General features: G+C 34.7%; 1 non-coding gene across 1 annotated transcript; it reads left to right on the top strand.

Annotated features, from left to right (window-relative positions):
* The first annotated feature begins 1,656 nt into the window (after positions 1 to 1,656).
* On the top strand, positions 1,657 to 1,763 carry LOC145110195 (small nucleolar RNA R71). The gene has a single exon (XR_013709577.1). It is a non-coding gene; the product is annotated as a small nucleolar RNA R71 (small nucleolar RNA).
* Positions 1,764 to 14,326: the final 12,563 nt, after the last annotated feature.

The following is a 14,326-nucleotide window of genomic DNA, read 5'->3' as shown; positions in this document are numbered from 1 at the left end:
CTTCAATATTGAACACTTCACCTTGAACATCATATCCTTGGAAATCCATCTTGTATTCCAAAATCTTCCTTATCATCACCAACTCTCAATGTAAGCTTAGATTCACGAATATCAACTAGAGCGCCAGCAGTATTTAGTAAAGGGCGACCAAGAATGATTGGGATATTTGCATCCTCCTTCATATCCATAATTACAAAATCAAATGGGAAAACAAACTTCCCAATTTTAACAAGGATGTCTTCTATAATTCCTCTTGGATGCGTCACCGAACGATTGGCCATGTGAATGGTCATTTTTGTTGCCTTCATTTTCTGAATATTTAGCTTTTGGTAGAACGAAAAAGGCATCAAATTTATGCTAGCCCCGGAATCGGCTAAAGCATAAGTCTTCAAATTGTTACCAAACTCACATGGAAGAGTGAGGCGTCCGGGATCTCCCATCTTCTTAGGTAACTCTCCCAATACAGCTCTTGAGCTTTGTTCACTAAGAATGACCTTAAAAATTTTCTTTAACTCATGTCGAGTATCTATTAAATCTCGTAGGAACTTCGCGTATTCTGGAATTTTTGAAAGTGAATCAACAAAAGGAGTATTAAAAGGAATACCTTTTATTTGTTGAATAAACTCCAGATGTTCCCTTTCCAGTGGGCTAAGACTAGCTCGGGACGGGAATGGCAAAGGCGGATTATAAGCTGGAACAGATATGGAATTTTTCTGTTCAGACCGGGTCCACGACGTGAGCATAGCGGGCTCACGACGTGAACTGGGTATTCCAGCAGATTCTTCATTTTCTAGTTTCGGCTTTTTCGTCTTTGGATCGGGCTGCGTTGGTTCCACTTCTAATGCCTCCAAAAATTTAGAGATTGCCTCTTCTTCAGTATCAATAGCCATAACATGAGATTGAGCTTTCTTTTCGGGAAGTTGTGAAGATAATTTATTAGTCACCAAAGTAGTGAGTTGACCGACTTGGACTTCTAGATTATTGATTGATGCTTGATGATTCTTTAATGAAGCTTGCTGGTCAATCATCATTTTGTGCTGTTCTTTCATCATGTTCATGTGTTCCTTTAGCACTGCATCAGTATCATCATGTCTTCTCTCGGATGCTTCCATAAATCGGGTCAACATGTTTTCCAAGTCTACTTTCTTTTCGACTGGTGGTTGCTCTTTTTGATAGAAGCCTCGCCCTGTCTGCTTATATTTTTCTTCTTTTTACCTCTTGTACTCATCGTAAGGCAGTCACTCTTTCTTTGGTTTTCTCCAGTCTTCATCATACTTGTCCCCACTTGAGTAGCAAACTTGAGCCTTCTTGTTCCCATGTTCATCCAAATGGCAATCCTTAGTCAAGTGTGGCCCACTACACCTTTCACATCCAACCCTTATTGCATGAATTGATTGGTCCATTTGAGTCAATCTCCGGTCCATAATATTTAGCATCGCCATCATAGCAGCTATTTCTTCAGATTGTGCACCCCCACTGCCTTTTACTCCATCTTGTCTTGGGTTGTGGTACTCTCGAGAGTGTCTTGTGAATTCTTTAATTAACTCCTTGACCTTCCTTGGATTCTTCTTTGTCAATGGCCCTTGAGAGTCGAGGATTTGTCTTGTCATAACATTGACTCCATCATAGAAAATAGACATCTCTTGTTGGATGTTTAGGTCATGTTGAGGACAATTCCTTAATAACCCTTTGTAGCGCTCCCAAGCTTCGTATAATGACTCCCCCGGTTGTTGCTCAAAGTTGGCTATTGCCTTCTTGAGTTTAGCTATCTTGGAAGGTGGGCAAAACTGATCTAGAAATTTTTCACGCATTTGAGCCCAAGTAGTAATTGTACCAGGAAGAAGTGCTTTTAACCAGTCTTTTGCAGCTCCTTTGAAAGTGACTGGTAGCATCCTTAGTACGATGGTGTCTCTGTTAACATTCGGGACATTGAAATAGTCAGCAATGTCGTTGACTTCATCTAGATGCTTAAATGCATCCTCATGATCCTTCCCATAAAATGGAATATCCTTTAGTGTAGTGAGGATATGTCCCTTCAGCTCGAATGTGGCAGTGGCAGGTATCACTGGTTGTACTAAACCTGGACCAACATCTTCACGAATTCGCTTCTAGTAAGCTCCCATTAACATTTCTTCAATGTTTTCCATCTCGTTTCTTGGCTCGTTCTCGGGTTCACTCGTATAAAGTCCAAACTCAATCTCGGAGTCGTACTCGGATTCGGTTGGGAAAGGTATTTGATGTATGCTCTCAACTTTGCTCTTGTCCTTTGAAGATGAACTGGACTCTCCCGTTTTCTTCCCCGACTTCTTTGAGAACATTGACTTGAGTTCTTGTAATGGTGTCTTCTTTGGTGTTTGATCCTCCTTTACGTTCTTATCTTTCTTTTTGTGAAGGGCTGACTCTGGATCTTCAAGTGGTGGCACCAAAGGTGTATTGGACCCTCTGGTCATGTACTCCTGAAAAATAAACAAAATAAAAACGTAAAACTGAACCAAAATAGAAAAGCAAAGTAAAAACAAAGAAAACTAGGATCACAGTATTCACGTCGTGAGTCTGTAAGGCTCACGTCGTGAGTTCTGTAATACTGAAAAAAAAATGAAACTAAAAAAAATAACTCTTTGCAGGTTTTACCCCACAAAAAAGGATCGATTAATTTAAAGCAAATAAATCAGAAATTACTAAGCTGTTCCCCGGCAACGACGCCAAAAACTTGATGCGTGCAAATAGCTACACCTAATTTTATTATTTATAACCTAACTACCTTAACTAACTAATTGCACCTAGGCAGTGTACCTAGTCAAAATTATAGAATAGTTGGGTAAGTCGGGTGTCGATCTCAGGGAACGGTTTTGACTAATTAATTTATCTACTATTAAATTGACCTAATTTTAGAGCAAAGAGGGGGTTTTATCTGATTTTGCTAGACCAGACGAACTTAAATCACAAAATTCAATCAATTAATTAAAAACACTCCTGTCTAGTTTGAATCCACTTCTTTATTTATGTTTAGCTAATAATTATGGATTATCAAAGTTGGTCACCAATTATTATGTAATTAGCAATTCAAGTCCAAATTTACTAATCTTTTTACCAATTCATGGACTACCTTGTATGGTCACACATAAGTAAAACACAGAATTAGTTATTAATTATAGGTGAGCCATGTAAGATTTATCTAAGCAAACACAATTATGGTCATAAATTATGTCCTCTAGCACAGCTAAATTAGTTACTTTTATCACTTATCTAAGATTTTGGTCGATCCTAGCTCTAGCAATTCAATGCTCACTAAATCACTAGGTTTCAAGTTCATGTAATTTAATGGTTACTAAGCTACACAGAACATGAATTTAAGCAACTAAGAAACTAAAATAACATGCTAGGTAATGATAATCAAACACAAGCAATTTACCAACTAATCAAATTCAATAGTCATTAAGCTAAAACATAATTCAGAAGCTTCATCTAGCTAGACAAGAGCTGCTAGATTCAGCTACCCATAGTAACAAGTAAGCAAAAACAAATCAAATTATCAAACATGTTCATAACTATCAAACTAATTAACTAATTATGAACCTTTACTCCTTTTGATGTTGAAGGCCTTTTCCAGAACTCTTCTTCTGCTCAAAATCGTCTTCAGGTAACCTTTCAATCAGCCAAAAAACTCCCCAAGTCGTAATGGGCAAGGGAATTTATAGTTTTCTGATTTCCCGAGTTCACGTCGTGAACAATAAGGATTCACGTCGTGAATGCGATCTTTTCGTATTCGACAAGGACTCTTCCACCCGGATGCAAATCTTCTGGAACAATTGATTCACGTCGTGAGCATCAAGTTACTCACGTCGTGAGAACGTCTTTTTGGTGGAATTTTTTATCCTTCTTCCCTTCGAGCCTCCAAAGTTCCAAATATTGTCAATTCTGGTCCCTTACTTCGAAAATGCCTTACTTTGGCTGCAAATTACAATTTATCCTTATAAGTATCATAATCCTATGCAAATAACCAAAATATTAATAAAAACATAAATAAATATTGCCTAAAATGTGTATAAATATGGCAATATCAGAAACCCTATGGGCCTAGTGAAACCCTAATTGATCAAAAGACCTAGCTATTGGGCCTAATAGGTTATGATTGGGTTGGAAACCCTAATTAAGGTTTGGAAAACCCTAATTAGGGTTTGGAAAACCATAATTTTGGTATTATTGGGTTTTGGGTTCTTATTGGGCCACTTATTGGACTAAGTTGCTGGCCTTTGTGGGCCAATTGGGAACATATGTATGGACTAAGTAAATTATTGGGCTTTAGGATAAGACCCATTAGAGAGGCTTGGGCCCAATTTGGAAAATTGGGCCATAAATGGTCCATAATTGGGTCTTGAAGATTATTAGCTATTGGGCCATCAGAATGCCAATTGTTTGGTCTAGAATAATTGGTTGGGCCTTAAAATAAGTCCATGTAGAGGTCTGGGCCTAATTTTGAAATTTGGGCCATATGTTGGGCTTTGGCCCATTACTTGGCTATTGGGCCTTTGGAGTGTGAGTTGGACCGTGGGCTTGGAACCCAATTATTAATTGGGTATTGTTTATGTTGACAGTTTGGGAATCTGTCATCCAGCAGCTAGATTTTTATCCGTGGGACTTCAGCGGTATATGTGGTATACTAGCTGAAGTTGTAGTATGTGGCATGTTAGCTGGTTATGTGCTAGGAAGTATGATAGCGGTATATGTGGTATGCTTGTATGGAAGACCATGGGAGAGCCCATGGCCCCTGGATGTAAGACCATGTGGAGAGCCCATGGATTTCCTACTATGTTGTAGTGTTTATTGTAGATTCACTACTGATATGTCTGGTATGCATGTATATGTGGTATGGTAGTGATTATGTGGTATGCTAGTTGTCTTTGTGATATTTGAAAGGAAGACCATGGGAGAGCCCATGACACTCGGATGTAAGACCATGCGGAGAGCCCATGGCTTTCCTATCAAAGACCATGGGAGAGCCCATGGCACTTAGGTATAAGACCATGTGGGGGAGCCCATGGAGTCCTGGAGTAAGACCCTGGGGACGAGCCCACGGCATCCGTATATGTTTATATGCATGGCTATTTTATTGATATGGATATGTGATTGATATGGTTTATGTAGGTTTTATAGCTAATATGGATTATGTGATTATGTGGACTGTGTGGTGTATGCTCTGGGGAACTCACTAAGCTTTGTGCTTACAATTTTGTTTATTGTTTCAGGTATCATCGGTTTGGAAAAGAAGGTCTCGGATTGATCGTAGTGCACACACCCATGTTTTCCGCATTGAATGATCTTGGGATGGACTCTGATAAATGTTTTAATTAATAATGTTTTGGATGTTTGGAATAAATGATATCTATGTTTGACTATATTAAAAATGAAATTTTTACCCTTGATTTTTGGGTCATTACAGACCCACTATTAGATCCTCCAGATTGTTTGTGGCATAAAATGAAGGATATCAAAATACTCAACAAAGAAGCTATCACACAAGAAGAGCTCCCTTTGACCAGGTATATGTTGGAACAATCGTTTCATTTGGAGAAGTTGAGCATAATTGCTCATAAAGTACATCCTAATATTTAAACCTGCAGTAAGAAACTAGTATATAAAATTTGATCAGGTGTATTTTAATTTTTTATAATGCATTTTTGTATTCAAGAAACTAGACATGATGAGTAACTTGCTTTTTAGATACTCTCCAGCTTTTGGAAATGTTATTAGCACCTAAATGATAAAAACAAATTTATTTCTAGGAAAAAATATAACTTTATGGTAAAAGATTCGTTTAACTTTAGTTTTATATAAGATAATAAAATGAATATGAGTGATTAGATTACCTCAGGGATCTTTTTAGCTTCTACAAAAGCAAGTGTAACCTCAACATGGAAAATGATGAATCATGACCTAAGGTATCATATAGAGGTACACAGTATAACCCATGAGCATTACAAGCCTCCATGCTCATAACCCATTCTGCACAATTGACACTGATGTGCAAATTTTCAAGACAATTTCACATTGTAATTTTCTTTAAGAAAAGTTGTACTATGTATTGAACTTTTGAATTAAGCTAAACAGTAGAGAGCAGTTTTTCAAGTTCTGTAAGTTATTAGGACCATTTTAAATTTTCTTTGTTAAACTAAGTTGGTTTTTTTCTTTTTTGCAAAATGGGATTATGGCCCCTACAATCCACCAACTACATAGTAAAGGTTTCACTTTTCACTTTTTAATTATTTTTTCTCCAATCCATTTCAAATAATAGTTCACACCTTTATTATATTTTATATATGAACTTATAAATTTAGAATATAAACAGAATCTACAACTTAACAATTATTACTTATCTTCACGAATCGATTTAAATATAAGATCCTTTTAGAAACATATAAATAACAAAAGTACATAACTATTTTGTTAAAAGAGTATATAACTACAATCAACAAATAAATCTAGTATTATACCCGTCTATTGTCGGGTTGATCAATGAAGAAAAAATGGACTAATTATACTTTCTTTTATAGTATCAAACATACATGAGTATGTTGATATTATTTGTAAAAAAGATAAATATGTTGCTATTATTTGTTATAAAAGATAAGTATGTTGCTATTATTTGTTATAAAAGATAATTATGTTGCTATTATTTGTAAAAAAGATAAATAACAAAAGTACATATGATTCACATGTAGATCACAAGTGAATTACATAAGAATTACATGTGATTCACATGTAGATCACAATTGAATCACATAAGAATTACAAGTGATTCGCATGTAAATAACATGTAACTCACATATGAATTACATGTTATTCACATGTAAATCACATGTAATTCACATGTAAATCACAAGTGAATCACATGTGATTCACATGTAAATCACATATGAATTACATGTAATTCACATGTAAATAACATGGAATTCACATATGAATTAGATGTCATTCACATGTAAATCACATGTAATTCACATATTGTTGAAAAATGTTTTTATATGTGATCATCACTGAAATAAGACGAATTGGTTTTATATTATCTAACAAATATTATCAGTTATTTCAGGTTGCGTGGATTCGTGCTTAATTATGAAATAGAAAAATATGCAAAAGACGAAATACGCAAAGACGGAAAAATAGACGCAATATTTGGTCGTTTGAAGACAAAACAAATCAAGACTAAAATTGTCAAGAATTTAAAAACCTCAAGGGTCAAAAATGGAAATTCAATTCACAATTGAATATATATATATATATATATATATATATATATATATATATATATATATATATATATACATGAATCATGCATATATATATATATATTGGAAAGAAATCTTCACAAAAGCAAAAGTACCAAACATCATGTGTGCTTCCAACCTTTACAATCAATCACTTCATTACTTTTCCTTAAACAAACAAGAGTTGCTTGATTCCTTTGCATATATATAGATGCATGTTTACATGAGTTTTTGTATGTGTTTTGTGTTTCCTTGTAATATATCTCCTATTACTCACTCAACTCCAGAAGAATAAACACATAGCCAACCTCAAAATAATCTCCAAACACCCTCCAAATACCCTCCTTAAACCTCCTCCAAAAACCATTTCAAATCACCACAACCATCACCACCTTGCTGTTTTTCGACATCAGAATTTGCAAGTTAAGAAAAAATTCACCGAGCACAACTCAACAAGATAATACGGGAGAGATTTGCACCGCAAATTATTCAGGACCTTACCTACATTCAGGAATTTTCCTCGATTTTTTTGACCACTGCAAACCCCAGAGAGACGCGAGAGAGAATTGGCTATCCAGAGAGATTTACTACGAAAATCTATATTCGTAACCACCCAAAGCTCTTTCAACATCACCCTCTTTGTTACATTATACCACCAAAACTACAACCTTATTACACCTTCTACCACCCTCCAAATACCCACTTCAACCTCATCAAATCACCTTAAAAAACCCCATACCCACATACAAAAAAACATTACCCGTGTATTTTGTATCGTTTTGTAAACAATTCATTGTTACATAAAAAGAACTTATTGTTACTTACCGGATTGAACTTTGAACAAATAGAGACACAGTCTATTAAGATCCAGTCCAACCCTAAGCCTGTTAGTCATTTATTTGACTAACAACTTGACAAAACAGTCGTTCCACAAGTCCCGTTCTAACACCACCTACTATATATATATTTATATATTTTATTAACGCTTTATGTCATTTAAATACTGTCATTTATTTCATTTATAGCTTTCAGTCATTTATAGCTTTCCAGTATTTATTTATTCCGCACTTCTTATCTTTCCGCATCTAATCTCATTAAATATATATATCTGTCACCCAGTAACTGGTAACCGAGCCTTTTATTCGTGGTAATCAGATTGTTATATATTTCTAACACATATGATTCACATGTAAATCACAAGTGAATCACATATGAATTACATGTGATTCACATGTAAATACCATGTCATTCACATAAGAATTACATGTGATTCACATGTAATTCACATATGATTCATTTGTGATTCACATGTAAATCACAAGTGAATCACATATGAATTACATGTGATTCACAAGTGAATCACATATGAATTATATGTGATTTACATGTAAATCACATGTAATTCACATATTAATCGCATGTGTAACAACTCGTTATTTCAGGTCAATGTATGTCAAACTTATCCGAATAATAGTTTAAACTACAATCGTATACAAGTATATCCATACCATAGCATTTAATACAATGCCTTAAGGGCATGTTTGTATAAGTTATTTTAACTTTACATACTTTGATAATCATACTTATATATAAGTTATAAACACTTATATATTGAAAACTATGCTTATATAACTTAATAAGTAAGTAAATAAAAGTCAAACACGTCAAATCTTATGATAAATAATGTTATTATATTATTAAAAGATTATATCTATTTTTATATTGAAAATTTTATCCCAAAAATATGTACCGAAATCACCATTTGGTGATTTCGGTGCAAGACCGAGAACCATATTGGACTGCTAGACCAAGAACGATATTGAACCGCAAACTCTCGCATGACCTTTCACAACTAGCATTTTTAGCTAGGAAATTTTGTCCTCATGTAAACATCAACTATTGTAAGTCTTGCAATCTAAGCGGATACATACTCTATGCTCAATCAAAATCATCCAATTGAATCAAAACTCAATCATGAAGCCCTAAACCTAATACAATACATCTCATATACTTAACTATGGGTCTGAAACCCTAAAAATCCCGGTTCAAGTTTATTATGGACTAGGATCCTCTTATTGGGCCTACTAGGCCAGTAAACTTCTTAAGTGATGATTTTGGGCCAATGAAACCCATTTGGGCTCTAGTTGGGGCCACATTCGTCAAACCATAGCAATTGGGCCATGTTGGGTCTAAAATAACTCACTTATCCTCATGGGCCTTTATGGGCCGTAAACCACCCTATTGAACTATGATGGGCCGTAAACCCATCTTCTCATTTCAATTGGGCTGTAAACCCCATCCCTTCGCCACCTTTGGGCTGTGAACCCATAAGAAGGGCCCAATGGGTCGAGAACCTTCATATCGGACCCAAAATCTTGAATGTGTCCAATGTAGGCCCAAACACTTCCTCATCTCTTTCCTTTTCCTCATTCACGGCCCATATCCAAAAGAAAAACAAAAATAAAAAGTAACAAATAAATGGTTTGACAAACTAAGTGCCACCTAATCTTTGTACGGCGTACTTCCATGCTTAAACACAACAAATATCAAGACAATCACATACACCCATGCAACATCATTTCAACATTTCTCTCCTTCTTCTCTCTTCTTCTTATTCATGGCCAAAGGGAGCATCACCAACACTCTTATTTTTCCACTTCAATTATACTAGAAATCTCTCATTTCTTCCTAGAAAAAAATCGTGTGTGATTGGGTGTGTGCTCAAGAATACATCATCAAAGTTCATCATCTTGGTAAGATATCTTATATTCTAGTGTTTAACTTCATCATATAACAAACCCTCCATCCATTAACACGTCATTTCATGATCCATGCTCTTAAAACTTCATAGATCTCGAAAATCTTCTCAAGGAAACATATAGGGTCGAAATCTTCTTCAAACCGAGAAAAACAACCCAAAATTGAGTTCATACCCCCTATTTTCGGTTTTTACTTTGTTTCGGGGGAGAATACAAGTTGTTTTGTGTAGCTCTATGTGTTTATGCATGTATGTGTGCATTTTTCATGTTATATGTTGTGTTTATGTTATGAAAACATGCTAAATCTCTATTAAACTCGAAATATCTACTATACTTGGTGATGTTTGTAAACTAAACCATCTTATGTGACTTATTATGAGGTGAGAAAGATTAAACATGCTAAAAATATTTGAAAACTTACTAAAATCGTGTAAAGGGGCCATTTTTGACAAAATAAACAAAAAGTGAGGTTCTTATGTAACTCACGGTTTTGAGAGGACCAAAAGAGTTATTTTTAAATCAAAATGGATCTTTATGATATTCATGGTCTTAAAGGGGCCAAAGGTGCAAATTTTCACAAATGGGCTTCTATATGGGTCTTCACGGTTTTAATGGGCCAAATATGCCAATTTTCACAAAAATGGGTCTTATTTAAGTAACTCACGGTTATTAGGGGTCAAAAAGGATTATTTTTGCTAAACATGGTTAGTTGCAATATTTGAGACCCTACAAGGACTAAAAATGTAAACATTTTCATAAATGGGCCTTATATGGGCTTCTCACGACTTTGGGCCAAAATTTGTAACTTTTTGGACTTTTATGGGCTTAAATGTCATTTTCAACAAAGTTGTGCCAAAAATGTAAATTTTTGATAAGAGGGATTAAAGATGTGAAATTATTAAAATTTGGGCCAAAAAGATGAAATTATCTATAATGGGCCGAAAATGCACATTTTTATAAAATCAAGCCAAAAATGATATTTTTGACATAAGCGAGTGAAAAATGTTATTTCTACAAAAACTAGCCTTAAATGCAAGTTTTGTTCAAAAAAAAGGGGCCTAAAATGTTATTTTTAGCAAAAATGGGCCTTAATTGTAAATTTTTGGCTTAATGGGCCAAGAAAGTCATTTTTACAAAAAGTGGGCCTTTTATGTCATTTTGGTGAATAATTGAACTAAAACAAACAATAAAATAACAAACGGGTTAATCTTGTCATTCTCATGTTATTGGGCCTTAGTGGCCCATTTATATGCTTGATAGGTCCTGAATACTCTTTACATGTTTATTGGGCCTTATTGACCCACTAACATGCTCGACGGACCTTAGATACTCCTTGCGTGCTTTCTGGCCTGTAAATAATATACATGTGAAACTGGCATTAGTTGTCCTTTTACATATATTTATTGGGCTCGGGTTATATAAACTCATTCCTTATGAGCCTTGAAATGATTTAAATGCTTAGCGAGCCTTAGTTGTTCACTTACATGATTCATTGGGCCTGGAGTGTGCTTTATATGTTTCTCTTCGCGTAAATTTCGATTAAGGATCTAGTGAGACGTGTCGGTTAACACCTATTGAGTGTACGATCGTAGCCTGTAGTTATAACCAGAGTCTATTGGAGGGAGAGCGAGATTTGTGTATAGATCTATACGGGGATGACACCCCACACCTGAGCTGTTCGCTACAGCTAGACTAAACCAGTCTAGGGTGACGAAAACCTTATTCTATTCCGTCGGCGTCCATAAACGCCAAGACAGGCGAAAATGTCATTATCTAGTATGGTTATAGCGACTCACTTAGAGGAATTAACATTATAAAATTTACAGGAAACCATTCTCTTTTCTAATTGGATTACTCGGGAACATACTCGCGCAGGTACTCAACCCCGGGGGTTGGTATACCAACATTCTCTTTTACATACAACAGAGGGTTGTCTGGGGGCATTCTCTTTACATTTTCTTTACATTCTCCTCATTCTCTTGCTGCATTCTAGTAACCATTAACACACATGCATCAATACAAGATCGGACACAAACATACTAAAATGTTTTAAGAAAATATAGGATTTTCTTGTGATTACAAAGTTATACAAATCATTTTCTCAAACATGCTTATGAACTCACCAACATCTTTATGTTGACCTTTTTAAATTAACTTGTATTCTCAGGAAACCGTTGAGCAGAACGAATTCATGGATATTTTTTCATATTTTGTCTCATCATACTTTAAACATTTTGGCATGTAATATTGAAATACAAACTCGATGTAAACTATGAATGTTGTTATATTACATGTGTGATGATGATGATGTTGTGTTTCAATTATATACTCTGTGATGATACTACAAAGATGAAGTCACGCACAAGCCCCCGGACGTTTCCGCCGTCTGGTTCGGGGGTGTGACATGACCCCACCTCGGACCGAAAACAGTTCCTTTGGACCGCAAACACTTCGTACCTCAAACTCCATTCACACCGCAAACCTTGGACCGAAATCTCCTTTCTCGGGTAGAGTTCTCGGCCGAAAACCCTGAAATATCTAGATATTTAGCTTATAACCACCTCAAAGTTACTTCATATTTAAGATACGTCATGCAAATATCCTTCACTTTTACACCTCCATAAACGAGATTACCCTCATTTCTCTCAAATTCAAATCTCTTTTCTTTCTAAGAGTTTGATTCTTCCAACTACTTTTCCTTAAGAAATCATTGTAAGTCTTTTTGGACTAATATTATTACAATCATATTTATGTTATTAGATCATAAAGATTTACACTTTATATTGTGTTTAAAATAGTTAGGACACGATTAACCTTCCGTGTTCTAGCCCGAAGTCACCGTTACTACCATATTAACTAACCGCGACTACATACAATGTGAGTTCATACCCCTACGTTTTCATGATTTTTCACTGTTTTAGGGGGGAATACAAGTGTAACACAAGAAAATTGTGTTAATATCTAAATGTTTTCAATATTTATCAATTGTTGCCGTTAAAAATATATATTAATATATACAAATTATATAATTAAGGTTCAACAGGCTTAGAATTGATAATTTGACTCCTTTTCATGTTCCTTGTTTGGTTGTGGGCTTGGGGTAGAATTATTTATTCGACTGTTTATTTAATCATAATTATATAAATATTATATTTATATAAGTATAAAATCATTTAGAACTTGTTAAACAAAAATATAATTTTTGCAAACTATTGTAGTACCGTTTGGATATAAATGTTGAATTTCACGGAACAACCGTATCACAGATTTTAAAATTTAAACTTGCTGAATTATTAACAATACAAAGGTTTTCGTTTCAGTAAAACATATACATATAAACTATAATAGGTATAGTTTATGGAACTTACATATTGCTTTTCAAAGTTAAGATTACATTACGGAAAATAAACATATAAACTATAAAAGATATAGTTTATGGATCATATGCACTACTTTACATATTCATAATACATTATAGAAAACAAACATATAAACTATAATAAATATAGTTTATGAGATTTACTTACAAGTTTATCCATTACAAAGTAACTTTTCATTTTTCTACACGTAACCGTCAATATAGCATTTGTGAGACACACTTCACGTACTTATCTAAGTACCAACCAAGTCCTAAAATTATAATCAGAGTCTCCTGGAGGGAGAATGTGACACTTGTGTATAGATCTATACGGGACTGACAATCTCGCACCTGAGCTGCTTGCAACAGCTAGGCCGTTAGGCCTGAGGTGACAAATGTCGTACCGATTGTGACGCCTGAAGAACGACGTGTTCAGGCCATCTTAGGTCATTAAGCATGGTTATGATAACTCACAATTTGGTATTGAACAATAAGATTAGTGTATGAATAAGTAAACAACTTCACATAGTTTTATTAAATAATAAAACTATAATATAGTATTTTATAAGTACAACTGGTGAATCCAGGCATTTGCAATTACACAGTTTTCATACAAGTATAAATACATAATACTATTTCAGTGCAGAGAAAACATACTTTTCATGGTTTTATGTGAATTAAAACTACATTTTACTATCTCATAGTACAAAAACATTTACACGTTTTGATTTCAACATATTACAACAGAAAATAAATGATTTTCTGGGAAAACATACTTACATTTTCAAGGAACAAATAACAGATTTCAGTTACAAACATGCTTATGAACTCACCAACTTAATTGTTGACACTCTTTTCAAAACTACTTGTATTCTCAGGATATCAGTAAACATGTATCCTCAAGTTTTGACAAGACGGAGCTTCATAGACTCATGTTTTTTTTT

The sequence above is a fragment of the Lactuca virosa genome, chromosome 4 (genome assembly GCF_052849685.1).
Source record: "Lactuca virosa cultivar CGN04683 chromosome 4, Lactuca_virosa_CGN04683_v6, whole genome shotgun sequence".
Lineage (NCBI taxonomy): Eukaryota > Viridiplantae > Streptophyta > Magnoliopsida > Asterales > Asteraceae > Lactuca > Lactuca virosa.
The sequence above is the reverse complement of the archived record's forward strand: the minus strand, read 5'-3'. Positions and strand labels throughout refer to the sequence as shown.